Here is a 16,747-nt window from a genome sequence, read left to right as displayed (position 1 = left end):
GGTTGGCTGTCTGGCCTCCTGGGTGCTTGCTTCGGCGGCTCACTTACTACTTGTGGATCGTTACTGGGGCAGTTTGCTTGCCCCTGAGCGGGGCAGTCTCACTCCTCAGTGCTGCCTTCCCCTCCCTGCCTTGTTTTCTCTGCTTTCTTGTGAAGGGTGGCTACTGATGGGCATTTGTTTCCTTTCTAGTGGCTTGACTTTGGTCCTGGTCCTCTTCGGGCTCCATGGGCGTCCTTATGGTGCTTCCGCTTTTCGCTGTTGGCCGGTTGGGTTCCCTTGGGGCCGGGATGTTCCTGTGGCTTCCTGGGTCTGTTTTGCCTTGTGCCTGCCTGGGTTCTCTCATTTATGTTGCGTTCCCTTCCGGGGGTCCGTGTCCCACCTATTTATCTCCTTGCTGGTGGGGTCTTGGTGACATTCTTCTTTTTTGTTGTTCGGTTGGCGTGCTGGGTTCCTTTCTGCACCTCATTCTGTTCTTGTGGCTCTTGCCAGTCTGTTTTGTTTCATCTGGTTCCGCTGCTTTGGTCCTCAGGTGGATTTGTCTCTCTAACTGTTGGCGGTCCACCGTGCGGTGTTTCGGTCGGCCTGCGTCTCTTACTGCTGTGGCTTTTTGTTGGGTCACTGTGGTAGGGTTGCCCTCTGTTTCTTTGGTGCCGGTATCTGGGCTTTTTGCTTACCTCTCGCTGTTTGTTGGGCAGTCTTGGTGTGTTTGGACCAGCTTGCTGCCTTCTGTTCGGGATGTATTTGTTGTTGCTTTTGGCCCCTCTATGGTCTGGTTCTGTGCCTTCTCTGTCTTCCTTCGGTTGCTGGTTTGGGCGGATTCTCTGGCAGCCCTCAGGGGTCTGGGTTCTCGGACCTCCTGGTGTCTCTCCGTCCCGGGCTGGTTCTTCCTGCTCTTGGTTGCCTCTCTCTTGGGTGTGTCCTTCCACTCGTCTGGTCTTTTGGGTTTGCCTGCTTCGTTGGCATCCCCTTCTGGTCCATTGGTTTCTTGTGAGTTTCCATGAAGCCGCTTGGCTTTGGTATATGCTCACTTTGTTAATCATGTGGCGAGTAAGACTTAAAAGGAGGTAATGCCCCTGTTACTTACCGGTAATCTCTCATGTGGTGAGGAAGACTATGCGCGGAGTAATGAAGATTACTCCGCGTATAGTCTTCCTCACCACTTGAGTTCCCATCCCTCCCACCCTATCTGGCTAGTGGCTTCATGTTTATGCTTGGTAGTTTCAGGCTGAAGGGTTGGACCGGCCCGCCTCTTCTAGAGGTCAAGGGTGTAATTGGTCAGCCTTATTGGGAAGGGATGGGAGGCATGGGAGGATAACTCTTTTGCTTCGGAGGGTTCTGGTGTGGAGCTGAAGCTCACTTTGTTAATTATGTGGAGAGGAAGACTATAATCAGAGTAATGAAGATTATCAGTATGCACCCAGTACATCTGCATGGCTCAAAGTACCCAAGTAATGGGAATTATCAAGGCTGAACTCTCCACAGAAATTGTTGCATCCAACAGGCAAACAAAGAGCAGTTCATTGATTTAATAAATAGGGGCAGAAGAGAAGGCACCCTAGAACCAAGTGGCATACCACAATAACTGTTCAAAGACAACCCAAAATACTGGATGTCACTATTAACACCTTTATTTAATCACTGTATTTCAACAGAACAAATCACTGAGTCATGGAAAGATGATAATTCACGCAATATAAAAAGGAGGGAAGCCCTCTGATCTGGGAAATAATTGCCATGTCTCAGTTGGACAATAAGGCCAAATACTATGCCATTCTGCTGCTATGAGACTTGGAGTTGGGGGTGAATGAAAACAACATAGTCCCCCCCACATAAAACAGGGTTTAGCTGAGGGCTGTGAACCACAGTAAACCTACTTGGATTGTCATCTTTGGTGAATAAAACAATCAAGAAGAAATCCTTGTTATATGCCTGTTTTATGGACTTCCAAACGGATTTTGAATAAGTCCTGTGCAACATATTACGAGAGAAGCTCACTGCAAGGAACCGCCCCTCCTACTGAAAATCATCATTACCCTGCATTCAAAGACCTGGCTCCAAGAAAAACTGAGGGATGGCACAGCCTTGTCTGAAAAATACAGACATTGAATACTCACAATCAAGGCCGTGTCTTTACTCCCCTTCTCTTTATAGTATTCTTGGAGGATCTTTCTACAGCCCTCTGTGAAGTGAATGCACACGTCTTCAAACTAGGAAATAAACCATCATGTTCCCTACTTAATGCAGACAATGCCCTCCTATTGTCCAGAACAAAAGTGGGACTACAGCGGCTTTTGGATGCACTTTGTTCCTATATCAATCAAAATGGCCTCAGCATCAACCTTGAAAAAACAAGGACAATTAACATTGGCAGGTAAAAAAAATAATTAGCCTACTGGCACCTAAATGCCTTGCTGTTAGCACCACTGTGGAATGCAGGTATCTGGGCTTGATCATGGAACCTTTATACCCCACAAGGAGACTTTAAAGTCGAAATCAGTCACTCTGCTACAGGCATTTCTTAGTACAGGAAACAAGTGGTCCTAGACAATTATTTTCAAACATCAATAAATGTGTCCTTTCTCTCTAATCATACCTATGTGGTTATGACCTGTAAAATAGGAAGAGAAAACAAACGAAAACAAGCCTGATACATGTAAAAACATAAAGCAGTACCCACAGGTTGAGTTTCACCTCAAACAACTAATGGCAATTTATTCTTGATAATTGTAATACATGTGAGACTTACAGAGGAATTATTTTAGGTTACTCACAAGTAGTGATTTTAGGAAAGACGTGCAAAGAGATGGTGCTTATGTGGTGAGGCAAAAGAGGGATAGAAAGAATGAAAACTATGCAGGTATTTTCATTATTTGGCATGCCAAGGTTGATAATCCTTAGCTATGGATGAGGCCTGCCCCGGATATTATTTCAGCAAAACCATATTTACTACTTCGTCACAACACAGTGATTACATCAACTGTAAGGTTTTCAAAATCGCAGGGGGCGGGGGTAACAGGAAGGAGCAGGCCCCAAGATGTGGGGTGGGGATTATCGTCGACGTTTCGACCCTGACGCTGCAAGGGTGGTTTATCTCCTCAGTTACGGGTCTTCATCAGGACGGGGGAAGGGGTGGAGACATAGAGAGTAACCAAACAATTAAAAACAAAGCTCCACAGCTATGTGATATATCCAAGTGTATGTATATATGGGTACTGACCTAGTTAAAATTCTGATGAGCCCCCAGCAGATCGGTGGGCAACCTGAACGGAATTAAGCAATGCATAATGCTTACAGTCCACCACAGTTAGACGATATGGGAACCAATAGTTCCAAACATTAACAGAAACTCACCAATGAATGGTGTGCCATGGACATAAATTAGTCTCGAAAAAATAATCCAAACAGCTGTAATAAAGACGTCCGTTTTAGTTGGAAATAAATCCGCAATTCAACTGAAAAGGTAACAAACATGAATATCAAAATTAAAATAAAGATCATCAAGATCGTGTGAAGAAACAAAGAAAACGTCATGTTTACACACAACACTCACCCACTACGATTGTGAGAAATTGTTCAGAAATGGGCTTCAAACCGCGCTAATGTCACTGCTTCCTGGGGAAAAATACAGAGGAACAGGACCGTGAGGGTTTTTTTAAACGGAAGCCAAAATAAGCCCGAAAGTTATACACGATCACGCAAACACGCGTCAACATACCTGCGTGTTGAAATAGCGCAGGCTATGTTGGGGGCTCCGTTCAGAAACGAGCTTCAAACAGCGCAAATGTCACACATTTCTTGGGCTTAGGCTTATGCTTCAGTCCACAGAAAACTCCTGTCCTGAAGAGACCCCATTATCCTCAGCTTGGTCGAAACATCATCGACAATAAATAAGGATAATCTTTAAGCACTAGAAAACAAATCCGAAAACTGATTCAGTATCTAAAGACTTCCTTTAATTCCAATAACCTTTTGTAAATAAAGTTTCCTTTTTTAAATAACATGTTGGTTATGGTCACTTCACTGAGGTCACACAAATATATGGAAAATGTTCTGTACTGTAGACATACATGTTGTGCCTAATTTTCTTTTTATAAAAAATTACTTTGTTTTGTAAAAATCCAATTTCTAAATTAATACATTTGTTACTCATTTCGGTTGAAGTAAGTGAAACCAGTTAAACTTTGCAGGCTAATACTGTCCTGATCATGTGAATATTGAATGATACTAGATGTCCAGATTACATTTTGTTATCCAATACTTGTAGCATTTCAGGATTGAATCCATGCAAGAACATACACTTGTTCAATTTAAATTTCTTATGAATGAGTTCTTTGTGAACCATTGTAGAAAGCTATATAGCTAATACCCAGTTCACAGGGACATATGGGTCGCACACATAGAAGTTACAAAGCGGTATTTAAAGATTGTTTATGTGCAGGAATGAGGACCTTCCTGCACATAAACAATCTTCCACAAACACAGATACCACTGCACTATTGTGCAAGGGTGCCTGGTTTGGTGCTAGGCAGCTCAACTCAGCACCAACGCTAGGGGAAAAGCAGGGATGCGCCTCAATCTTGTGAATAGGGCACATGCCTGCATTTTCAGAATAGAGAAGCGTCGCGTTAGCAATGTTTGCTTAATGCCACACGTCTCTATTCTGCTGTAAATATGCCCCTTGGGGTGGCTCAAGGCTGTTGAAATCAAGCTCTTCGTGACCACAAATGGGGCATTTCGAACAACACCTTGTCCACCACAAATCAGCGCAATGCTCCATCAGCCTGGCTATTCGCACTATAGCATCGACTGCTCACATGGACCACCAACGAAAAGCTCCAACAAAACCAACCTGCAACATCGGTCGGCTCTTCGCAGAAAGCCTCCTGCAACGGTCTCCCTGCTCCTTGCAGCATTCTACAACATAAAAGAGACTCTTGGCACGTATTTAAGAAGATAAATTTCAGTGGGCCTAACAGAGTGACTGTATCCGACTTGCACTCCATCATGATTGGCCTGAAAGTGTTACTTTGACCTGGTCTAGCATGGCCAGATGTCCCGATTCGCGTTGTGTGATTTTTACCACTATATTCACTCTGGGCCAGATGTACAACCATTTTTTGCAATCACAAATGGGAACTCGGCCTGTTTCTGACCACAAAAAAGGGTGGTGGTATTTACAAATGCTATTTTGCAAGTTGGTGACTCACAATATATTGTTGAGTCATTATTAGGAAGGGGAATGCCAAGGGCGTCCCTTGCTACTACAGATTCAGAATGGTATGTCCCATTGTTTTGCAACCGCATTTGTGGTCACAAAACCCTTGCAGTTTCCCACCTACTTCAAGTTAGGTGGTTAGCTACTCGCAAACGGGAAGGGGTCCCCAGGGGCCCATTCCTCTTTGTGAATGGGATTGAAAATATTTTTGGAGAGCAACAGTGGTCCGAAGGACCACTCACTGCCCTTAAAAAATAAAAAATAAAATGGGCTGCATTTGAAAAAAAAAGTTGCTTTATTGAAAAATCAAACACAGACATGGGGTTCTGCTATCGCCAACAAGCCTCCAACCCTGTGTTTGCAGGCCATTACCAATGGCCATATTATTGAGGCAAATCCCTTGCGACCCATGTGAGAATCGCAAACACTCTCTGAGAAACTATTGCATATTGGAGTTTGCGAGTCGCAAAACATTGCAATTTGCAAAATGGAATGGGCATATATCTGGCCCTCTATTCTTTCATATCTCTGGTTCTACTGGTTGGATTTTAGTTGGTTGTTATTTTGGGCTTGTTTTATTTATTAGATGTTGCTCTATTTTTCTAGCTTGCCGTGGTATCTTTTTGTGTGTTGTTTTCACAGTTTTACTGTTTGAAGTTTTGCACAAATGCTTTACACATGGCCTCTAAGTAAAGCCTGCCAAGCAACCGGGGGATGAGCCCAGGTTCGTTTGGAGTTTGCATGTGCCTTACTCTGACAAGGTTTGTGGTTGTTGCTTGAACAGGGCTCACACCTCAGTCAACCGATAACCTAATTTCTCTCTGTGAGAGAAAGCTTAAGACATTATGATTAGGGCTACAGGTTTTATGGTATTTATTTTTTTAACATTTCCGTCTGTATTTATCCATATTTATTTTTTGGGCTTTTTTTGGCATTTTATCTGTATATATCTGTATTTATTTTTGTTGCAAGCAAAAAAAGATGTTGCAGCTAGTATTTTTCCTCATTTATTTAAATAGACAGTGCACACAGTTGTTATAGGTTTAGCTATATGTATATATGTGCCAAATTAAGTAAACACAATACAGTCCAGTGGTGGCTCGTGAAATTTCAAAGTGGTGAGGCGTAAGACAAAACCATGAATTTGCTTGAGAGAGTGCAGTGACTGAGCACATCTCTCCCCAGGGTGGTGCTAGGGGTCTCTTCCTAGAGAGAAAAAATATATATATAATGGAACAAAAAGGTGTCTTTTTTAGCATAGTTTCTTTAATAAAATGACCTAAAAGCTGTAGTTTTTACAGGAGCACTCATACAATGTCTGAGAAAATTCCTAGTTGCCTCCCCAGAGGTGCAGTTACCAGGAAAATTACTTGGGATCTCCCTTATAAAACATTTGTAAAACATTTTTGTTTTACCTCCATGTGCATGCAGATTTAAGTGGCATGTGAGGACAAGGGGAGCTGGTCAGAAAGGCCTGGACTGCTCAATGCATTAGTGACCTGCACAAAGAGGCCAGAGCTGCCTAATGTGCAAGTGAGGTGAGAATGAAAAATACCTTTAGGTTAGTCCTAAATATTTAGGTCATATTTATTGCACTAATTACAGATATTGCATTTTCAAGCCTATGAATTACCACATTGCCCAAAACTTCATGCATTGCTATTCCAGTTTACTCATTGTTGCAAACTGCATGCACAAATGTGCAGCAGGTTAACTAATTCTCTTGAGCAATGCTACGACCTTCGAGTTTTAGTGGATCCCTGGGGATGGCCTACTATCCTGCTGAGCTAGTTAGTATGTTAACCTTTGACCTGCAGTTTGCAAGCAGATTACTGCAGCAGGAATGTTAACCATCTGATCTATGTTACCTGCATTTAATTTGTGACACACATATATGTTCGCAGAACTCAGCTCATTCATTGATTAAGTTCAGTGCTTAATTTATAAAAAGCATAACTGAAGGTTGGCAACGTTTTTATTTACAGCCCACTTCAAGTGTTGCCAAATGCTGAGATTGCCCAATAAAAAGATTTCATCCACCATTCTACTCATCCAGTATCAATATCCCACCGTTGTTTTGGTTCCTTTTCTATTCCTGCTTTATCCCCTTGACTCTGTTTTCCTATATGTCATGTCCTCCTTTCTCCCTTTTCTTCATTTTTCTATTTAGCTCTGGGCCATAATGTGTCGTATAATTAGCCCCCATCCCAAAAACGAGCGCCACTGCCCACCACCTGCAACCACAGAACAAATTAAGTAGTGCCAATTACAGACCGTTTAGATGAAAAACGGTGCACACACAATAAATCAATAGGTATTTAAAAAATAAATGGAAGAAAAGTCCCAGCCAAGGAATGCCACTCAACGAATTATGCACGCACCTTAATATGTTCAAGTTCAAGTTCAATAATTTGTATAGCGCACTACTCACCCAGAGGGTCTCAAGGCGCTTTAGGGCGGGAGGTGATTTACTTATCGAATATCCAGGTTTTTAGTTGTTTTCTGAAGGAGAGGTGGTTCTGGGTGAGGCGGAGGTGGGTGGGGAGAGAATTCCAGGTCTAAGTAGGAGAAGGATCTTCCACCCATGGTGGATCTGTGGATGCGCGGAATTGCGGCGAGGGCTTGATTGGACGATCGTAGTTGGTGGGAGGGGGTGTAGAAGGATAGACGCCTGTTGAGGCATTCGGGTCCTAGGTCGTAGAGGGCTTTGTGTGCGTGGGTGAGAAGACGGAACGTTATTCTCTTGTTGACAGGGAGCCAGTTTAGGTCTTTCAGGTGGTTGGAAATGTGAGCTTGCCGAGGGATGTCTAAAATGAGTCTGGCTGAGGCGTTTTGTATGCGTTGGAGTTTTTTCTGAAGTTTGGCTGTGGTTCCGGGTAAAGGGTGTTGCCGTAATCCAGTCGGCTTGTGACCAGTGCGTGGGTGACTGTCTTTCTTGTATCTGTGGGGATCCAACGGAAGATTTTTTTGAGCATTCGTAAGATGTTGAAGCAGGATGATGATACGGAGTTGACTTGTCTGGTCATCGAGAGGGAGGAGTCAAGGATGAAGCCACGGTTACGTGCGTGGTCCGTAGGTGTGGGTGCGGTTCCGAGGGCCGGTGGCCACCAGGAGTCGTCCCAGGCAGAGGGGGAAGATCCTAAGATGAGGACTTCTGTTTTGTCCGAGTTTAGTTTTAGACAACTGTTCTTCATCCATTCGGCTACTTCTTTCATTCCTTCGTGTACGTTGGTTTTGGCGGTGTTTGGGTCTTTGGTGAGGGAGAGGATCAGCTGGGTGTCGTCCGCGTAGTAGATGATGTTGAGGTTATGCTGGCGCGCGATGGATGCGAGGGGGCTCATGTATACGTTGAAGAGGGTGGGGCTGAGAGATGATCCTTGTGGTACGCCGCAGATGACTTCGGTGGCCTCTGATTTGAAAGGGGGGAGGCGGACTCTCTGGGTTCTTCCGGAGAGGAACGATATGATCCAGTCCAATGCCTTTCCTTGTACTCCGATGTTGCTGAGGCGTTGTATGAGGGTGCTATGACAGACTGTGTCGAAGGCTGCGGAGAGGTCAAGTAAGATGAGAGCAACTGTTTCTCCGTTGTCCAATAGTGTTCGGATGTCATCTGTTGCTGCGATGAGGGCGGTTTCGGTGCTGTGTTTGGCTCGGAATCCTGATTGAGAGGAGTCGAGGGATTTGTTGTATTCGAGGAAGGTGGTGAGCTGACTGTTGACGGCTTTTTCGATGACTTTGGCTGGTAATGGGAGGAGCGAGATGGGGTGGTAGTTCTTAAGTTCATTTGGGTCAGCCGTGGGTTTCTTCAGAAGGGCGCTGAGTTCGGCGTGTTTCCAGATTTCCGGGAAGGTGGCGGAATTGAGGGAGCAGTTGATGACATCTCGGAGATGGGGTGCAATGATGGAATCTGCTTTGTTGAAGATGTGGTGGGGACAAGGGTCGGTTGGCGATCCTGAGTGGACGGAGTTCATCAGGCGGATGGTGTCTTCGGTGGTGATTGAGTTCCAGGCGTAAAGGTTATTGGAGGGTGTTGTTGGTTCGGAGGTGGGTGGAGTGGGCTGGTCTTCGGATTGGTTTTGAAAGCTGTTGTGTATTTCGGCGATTTTGTTGTGGAAAAATGAAGAAAAGGAGTCGCAGAGATCTTGGAAGGGGGTGATGTCGTTATTGCCTGCGGATGGGTTAGTGAATTCTTTGACGATGTTGAATAGTTCCTTGCTGTTTTGGGTATTGTTGTCAAGTCGATCCTTGAATGCTGATTTCTTTGTGGATTGGATGAGTTGGTGGTGCTTGCGGGTGGCGTCCTTGAAGGAGGCCAGGTTGTCAGAGGTAGGGTTTTTTCTCCAGGTTTTCTCGAGGGTACGACAGAGCTTCTTGGATTTCTTAAGGTCATCGTTGAACCAGGGGGCTATTTTGCTACCTTGCTTGATTTGATGATTTTTCCAGGGTGCCAGTTCGTTGGCGCTGTGGGTGATCCATTGAGTGAGGTCGGTGGCAGCTTGGTTTGGGTCCGATGCATTGGTAGGGGGGTTTTGTTGAAGCGACGAGAAAAGCTGGTCGGAGGTGATTTTTTTCCAGTTTCTTCAGGGAATTGGTTGTGGGGTGTTGTGGGTCTTGGTCTTTTTGTAGTGAAGTAGTGTGGCTCACTATTTAGAGGCGGCAGACCCGAGAGCAGAGGACGGCCCGGGACCAGGGTTCGATTCCCGGCGCGGCAGGTTTCTGGACCAGGGTCAGCGGACTCGATAATTCTCTCGCCTCGGTGCCCACTCTGATCAGCGTTCACACTCGGCAACTCTGGGCATTAGCTTGCCTCATCTTCACTAACGGCCCCACCAGACCGCCGGGGATGCCTGGTCTCACCCTGGAGATACCCATTAAGGGACCATCTCTCAGGGAAGCCAGGAAGGGTTTCGCAGCGTTCGAAGCGCCTTGGGACCCTACGGGTAAGTAGTGCGCTATATAAATGCCTATACATTTACATTTACATTTACATTTACATTTGTAGGTGAAGTGGACGCAGTTGTGGTCAGTCCAATGGAGGGCTGTGGTGTGATCGAAGGAGATGTGTTTGCTGGAGGTGAAGATAGCGTCAAGCGTGTGTCCGGCAGAGAGGGTGGGGGTGTTAACGAGTTGTTTGAGTCCGAGATTGGCCAGGTTGTCCAGGAGGGTGGTGGTGTTGTTGTCGTTTTTCTTGTCCAGGTGGAAGTTGAGGTCTCCTAGTAGAATGTAGTCCTCGGAGGTGAGGGCATGTGGGCTGATGAAGTCAGCGATGACTTCACTGAATTGTGAGCGGGGTCCTGGGGGTCTGTAGATGAGGGTGCCTCTGAGTGTCGTTTTGGGGTCGGTGTGAATTTGGAAGTGAAGGTGCTCGGCGGTAGCGAGGTTATCGTCCGGACTGGTCGTGATGCGAATGGTGTTCTTATGGACGATGGCGATACCTCCTCCTGTTTGGTTGATGCGATCCTTTCGGATGATTTTGTAGGTCTCTGGGATGGCTATGGAGATGTCGGGGGCTGATGAGGCGTTCATCCATGTTTCTGTGAGGAAGGCGACGTCCGGTGAAGTAGAGTCGAGTAGGTTCCAGAGTTCGATGGAGTGTCTGTGGACTGAGCGGGTGTTGATCAGGATGCAATTTAGGTGGTTATTGTTCGTGCTTTGTTTGGGGTTAGTGGTTGTGATCTGGTTCCTGATGCAGTCGAACTTGCAGGAGTGGCAGGTGAAGGATCCATGGGTCTTTCCTGGGGCGGCTTGGAAGCAGTTTGGGAGTCGGCCGGGGTTAAGTGCTGAGAGGGTAGCTGCGTCATATGTTATGCGGGTGGAGTGGGTCTTGCGGGGGCCAGGGGGTCTGGCGCTGGGCGCGGTCCAGGCGCGGACGGGCGTAGACGGGCTTACCTTTGGCGCGCCTTCGGCGCGCATGGGGCGCGACCGCTGCGCGTGAACGCTGCGCGAAAAAGCATCTGTCATAAGTGGATGGTGGAGAGGGGTGGGGCGAGGGAGGAGCAGCTGGGAGGTGGGAGCGGGGGGGGATATCCGGGCTGGGAGGCAAACAAACAAACAACAAGATGGCTGCAAGCCACAAGTGAGAACAGGACGAGATTGGGGCACGACCTTCCTTAATCAATATCAGCTGGGCAGCACAAACAGGCAACTATATGCAAAGCGAGTGGCACAGCAATTGAAAGTGGTACAGTTGAAGATAAATCATGGACAGCTCAAAAGTGCTACTATGATTCTAATCACGGGTTGCTCATAAAGCGCTATGGTGATTCTATATTTAGCAGAGCGCTCGAGTCTGGCAATAAGCGCTTCTATGACAGTGCAGTATAATAGCAATGCGAGGCAATTATAGCGCTACGATACCACGTGGGTGAGCAGGGAGCAGCGAGGGGAGCGACCGCTTCTGTGAGGCTCAGGACGGTCACAGCACTGAAGCTGCGAAGGTAGAGCCTACACTCTCTGTGGGAGGGAGGAGCAGCTGGGAGGTGGGAGCGGGGGGGGATATCCGGGCTGGGAGGCAAACAAACAAACAACAAGATGGCTGCAAGCCACAAGTGAGAACAGGACGAGATTGGGGCACGGCCTTCCTTAATCAATATCAGCTGGGCAGCACAAACAGGCAACTATATGCAAAGCGAGTGGCACAGCAATTGAAAGTGGTACAGTTGAAGATAAATCACGGACAGCTCAAAAAGCGCTACTATGATTCTAATCACGGGTTGCTCATAAAGCGCTATGGTGATTCTATATTTAGCAAGGCGCTCGAGTCTGGCAATAAGCGCTTCTATGACAGTGCAGTATAGTAGCAATGCGAGGCAATTATAGCGCTACGATACCACGTGGGTGAGCAGGGAGCAGCGAGGGGAGCGACCGCTTCTGTGAGGCTCAGGACGGTCACAGCGCTTAAGCTGCGAAGGTAGAGCCTACACTCTCTGTGGGAGGGAGGAGCAGCTGGGAGGTGGGAGCGGGGGGGGATATCCGGGCTGGGAGGCAAACAAACAAACAACAAGATGGCTGCAAGCCACAAGTGAGAACAGGACGAGATTGGGGCACGACCTTCCTTAATCAATATCAGCTGGGCAGCACAATCAGGCAACTATATGCAAAGCGAGTGGCACAGCAATTGAAAGTGGTACAGTTGAAGATAAATCACGGACAGCTCAAAAAGCGCTACTATGATTCTAATCACGGGTTGCTCATAAAGCGCTATGGTGATTCTATATTTAGCAGAGCGCTCGAGTCTGGCAATAAGCGCTTCTATGACAGTGCAGTATAATAGCAATGCGAGGCAATTATAGCGCTACGATACCAGGTGGGTGAGCAGGGAGCAGCGAAGGGAGCGACCGCTTCTGTGAGGCTCAGGACGGTCATGTTGAAATGACACTTTCACCCAAGTTTCATTGTGATATGCGCCAGATTGAGTGTCAGACTAATCTTTCCCCTTAAAGTTCAGCGTTTTAAGTGAACGCCTCCGAAGGAACCTGTGACAAATTTAAAAGAGAGGGGAAAGGGCTAAAGATATATGTGCAGGTCAGGATGCAGCTTTTGTAATAGAAAAGCCTGGACTCCAGAGACATGTCTGGACTGGCTCTGAAAGAGGCCATTGGGGTTAATAAGGGGGCAGAATGCAATCATTAATTGTATAAACGGTACACAACATTTTACCGAGTGCCTTCTTTTAACCATGGCAATGTTTCACATTGTTGAAGTAATGGTTATAAAGCTGAGAAGAAAACGCTTCATAAATGCAGCCCGCATGTCCCAGTATAATCCACATAGCCACCCCAAATCCCTTCTTTCGCTACGCAAATGGTCGTACCTGCGCTGCGAACGGACCCCAGCCCCTCCCTTTGCCAGCCTCCTGTTCTCGGTGCTGCCTGGCCTGCTCTTATCTTGAAAAAGCCTCCCCCCCGCCCAACTCTCTAACTTGGGAAACACAATGCCAGGCCTACAGGAGCACTCTAGACATCTGGGAGCTCCCCGTGGACATGCCATTATCGCACTATAACCCCACCCTTTCCCATGTCGTCACCCCAGCCTGTGACGTCTTGAGAAAGAGCGGAGTTAGTGATTTATGGATCGATTAGTGATGAGCAGCTCAGAAAATACAGGGTTGATGCCCTATGCGCCAAGTGCAGCGTGTGTCTGATAAATGAGCCTGGCTGCCTGCCCTCGCATACAAGAGAGTCGAAGATTGTGCAGGAGGACAGTAAAAGTATTTAGTGCTGCCAGAATACTTCCCACTACGTGTAGACCCAATAATGTAAAAACAATGTGGATGGTAATTACTATTAGCAATTACCATCCACAAAATGATGAAAATTGCAAGGGTGTAGTACCTCCGCCCATAGAGAGCAGCCACCACTGGCTCAAAGGGCTTCAGCTCCCCAGCCCCCTTTGTGTGTCAGCCCGGCCTGAGACAGCTGCCAGAGCACACACAAAGATGAGCTTATCGCCGCACCCGAGTACTTCGAAGGTCTTTAAAAGACCATTTAAGTGTTAAGTAGGCCCCTGCCAGAGATTAATGGCCCAGCAGGTGTTAATGTGGGCAGGCATACCCCACAGTCAGGAAGAGGGTCATGTCAGCAAACCCTGGGCTCAGGGTTGGAGCAGGGATTGCCGAACAATTCTAGGAATCCGATTTAGTTGTATTTTTCCGCTTCTTTTTATAAATACAGACGGAAGGAAAATATTTTCCTGTCTGAATTTATATGTAAAAATCAGTTTAAACGGAAAACCAGGAGCCTTAATTATGATTTCTCTGCCAACACCCAGAGGAACATCCTGACCACCTGGCCCACCATCATCACTCACCAAACCTCAAGAACCATGCAGTCCATATACTCTGTAGAACCCTCTAACCACTGCCTTCACCACATCATGATCAAAGGACTGGATTCCATCAGCCCAGCCCTCACCCCACTCCTGAAAGACTGAATCATCATAGCCACCTACCCGGATACCTTCAAATATGCTTCAGTACTCTCCCTCCTTAGGAAACCCTCAGAAGACCCGAAGATGTTAGCCAACTAAGGGCCTATCTTCCTGCTACCTCACCCAACAAATGTCATGGAAAATATTATATACAAATGCATAGCCACCGACCTAACTGCCAGCCACCTCCTCAACATGACTCAATCTGGACTCAGGCCCAACCACAGTACAGATACTTCCCTCATGGATAGAGGTGATACTGCAGCCATCATACAATTGGATCTCACCCCACAGGTTTTGACACTGTCTCCCACCCCATCCTTAGTCGACAACTGCACAATTCCTACATTCAAAGTCCTTCCTAACAGACCGTCACACCAGCCCCCTTCACCTCTGATGTTGTCAACCTCATCCGCGTAGTTCCACAAGGTTCTTCACTCAGCCCCCCATTTGTCAGCATCATCTATGCCCACAGAATCAACATCATATCCTATGGTGATGGCACACAGGTCATACTTTCCCTCTCTTACAAGATGCCAAAGACCCAGACCAATTCCTCCACCTGCATAATCAAAATCACCAGATGAATTAAAACCAACTGCCTTGAGCCAACACAGACAATACATCTTTGGCTAAGACACCTCATTTTGGGACTCGACCTTTTGTCCCCTGCTGAACTTAGACCCACACTTCTCCCAGGAAGCCACTTAGAGAACCCCAGAATATTAATCAACAATCAATTCATCATGACTGGTGAAGTGAATGCAGTCTGCTACTCCTTCCTCTACACACTGTAGATGCTCAAGAAGATCTTTAATGACTCACTATCAATACTTGCATAACTGTCACCCAAGCCCTCATCACCAGCTTACTGGACTACTGCAATGCACTCTATGCTGAAATCAACACTTAACTGGCCACAAAACTCCAGAGCAGACATAATTGTGCACCTTCCACCATATATTCACATTGTCATGCCCCTCAAATAGCTCCACTAGATCTCAATCCACATATGAGCATTCTTCATACTCCTCACGCACATATACAAAGACTTCCACAATATTGGTCCCACATACCTCAACAACCGCATAAACATCCACAAACCTACCACACATCCAGCAGTCATGCCTTCCTCTACATCGCTCCTAAACCTAAAGACCCTGAAAATCAGAGCCTCCTTCTCAGCTTTTGAATTCCGAAAACAACTGAGGACTTGACTTTTCACCTAGGCCCCACCCTGGCTCGGTACATACAGCTCCTATTTCAGCACCAGCACACCCTCCCTGGTGAATTGTGCTTTCAAAGGTATCGTAATTATTTGATGAAGCCACCATACATACATTTCATACATGAATTTGAGTTCTTAATGCTTTCCGTTAACTCACCTCCTATTTTATGTTGTCTCCTTGTCTTAAAAATGTCATTTTCCAAAAAAAGAGCATCAAGGATAAAAAACAAGGGTTCATTGAGACAGAATTTAGGGGCAGATTTATGAAGGCCTTGCACCGCCGGTGCGTCACTTTTTCCCATGTTAAAAATGACGCACCGGTGGCGCAAGGCCTTCATAAATCTGCCCCTTAGTATTTTGGTGAAAGACTAGGGGCCTAATTCATAATTTCCAATTGTTTGCAATATACAAAGGGATTTAGGAGAAGTATCTTTACAAGGGCGGAGTCTCCTCATACAAACACATTGGTCTTTTCAGGTGCGTAGACTCTATTCATAAAGATAATACTTGTAAATCCCTTTGCGAATAGCAATCAATTGTATACCTACACAAAAGTGTAAGTTTACCTGTGTGAATCAGGTCCTAGGTGATTACATTGACGGAGTGAGCTTTTAAAGATTTTGAAGCATACTTGACAGAGAAGACTACATCAAAAGAGTGTTATGTAATGTAGTGTAGTGAGGTAAATAAATGGGTTGCCTACTTTATCATTTTCTATTTACCAGGGGCATAACTATCAACAGCGTTGCAGCCGCAGTGTCACAGATTCCAGTGCTCTAATGGGCTTCTTCAGGGCCGGACTGACCGTAGTGGGCACCGGGCATTTCCCCCGGGGACCACCAGGGCGGGGGCTGTGTTTAGACCCCTGGGGGGCAATTTTTGTTACTGGGGGCCGTTTTTCCAGCATAGCTGCAATATCGGCACACAGCAACAAAAGCAGCAGTTACTCTCTCTATTGTAAGATACTCTGTTTTTGACCTATCGCTACCTTATTCCAGCATTCTCTGTGACACTGTTCTCTGGCTTGCAGGTAACCTAATCACAGTTGCTGCTACATAAACAACTTAATTGTTTAGATGTGCAGGTGTTTGCACACAATTGGGTTTCCGACCTTGGCTGGATATTACCATTTATTGTTACTGTGATCACTGCTCTGTACTTAGGCTGCTTGTACAATCTCTCTCTTGATTTACAGCGTTGACTCATCATCCTCATTTACCCCAAATCAAGAATGTAAACTGAGGTATGCTTTTTGTTGTAGACTCAGAGTCTCATTTAGCCACCAGGTCAGAAAAGGCTGTAGGTTCGGCTCCACTAGCAGAGGACCATTATTAGAGGATATCCCCATGCAAGTAGGATCTCTGTACCTTAGGTGC

The sequence above is a fragment of the Lissotriton helveticus genome, chromosome 3_1 (genome assembly GCF_964261635.1).
Source record: "Lissotriton helveticus chromosome 3_1, aLisHel1.1, whole genome shotgun sequence".
In the NCBI taxonomy this organism is placed as follows: domain Eukaryota; kingdom Metazoa; phylum Chordata; class Amphibia; order Caudata; family Salamandridae; genus Lissotriton; species Lissotriton helveticus.
The sequence above is the reverse complement of the archived record's forward strand: the minus strand, read 5'-3'. Positions refer to the sequence as shown.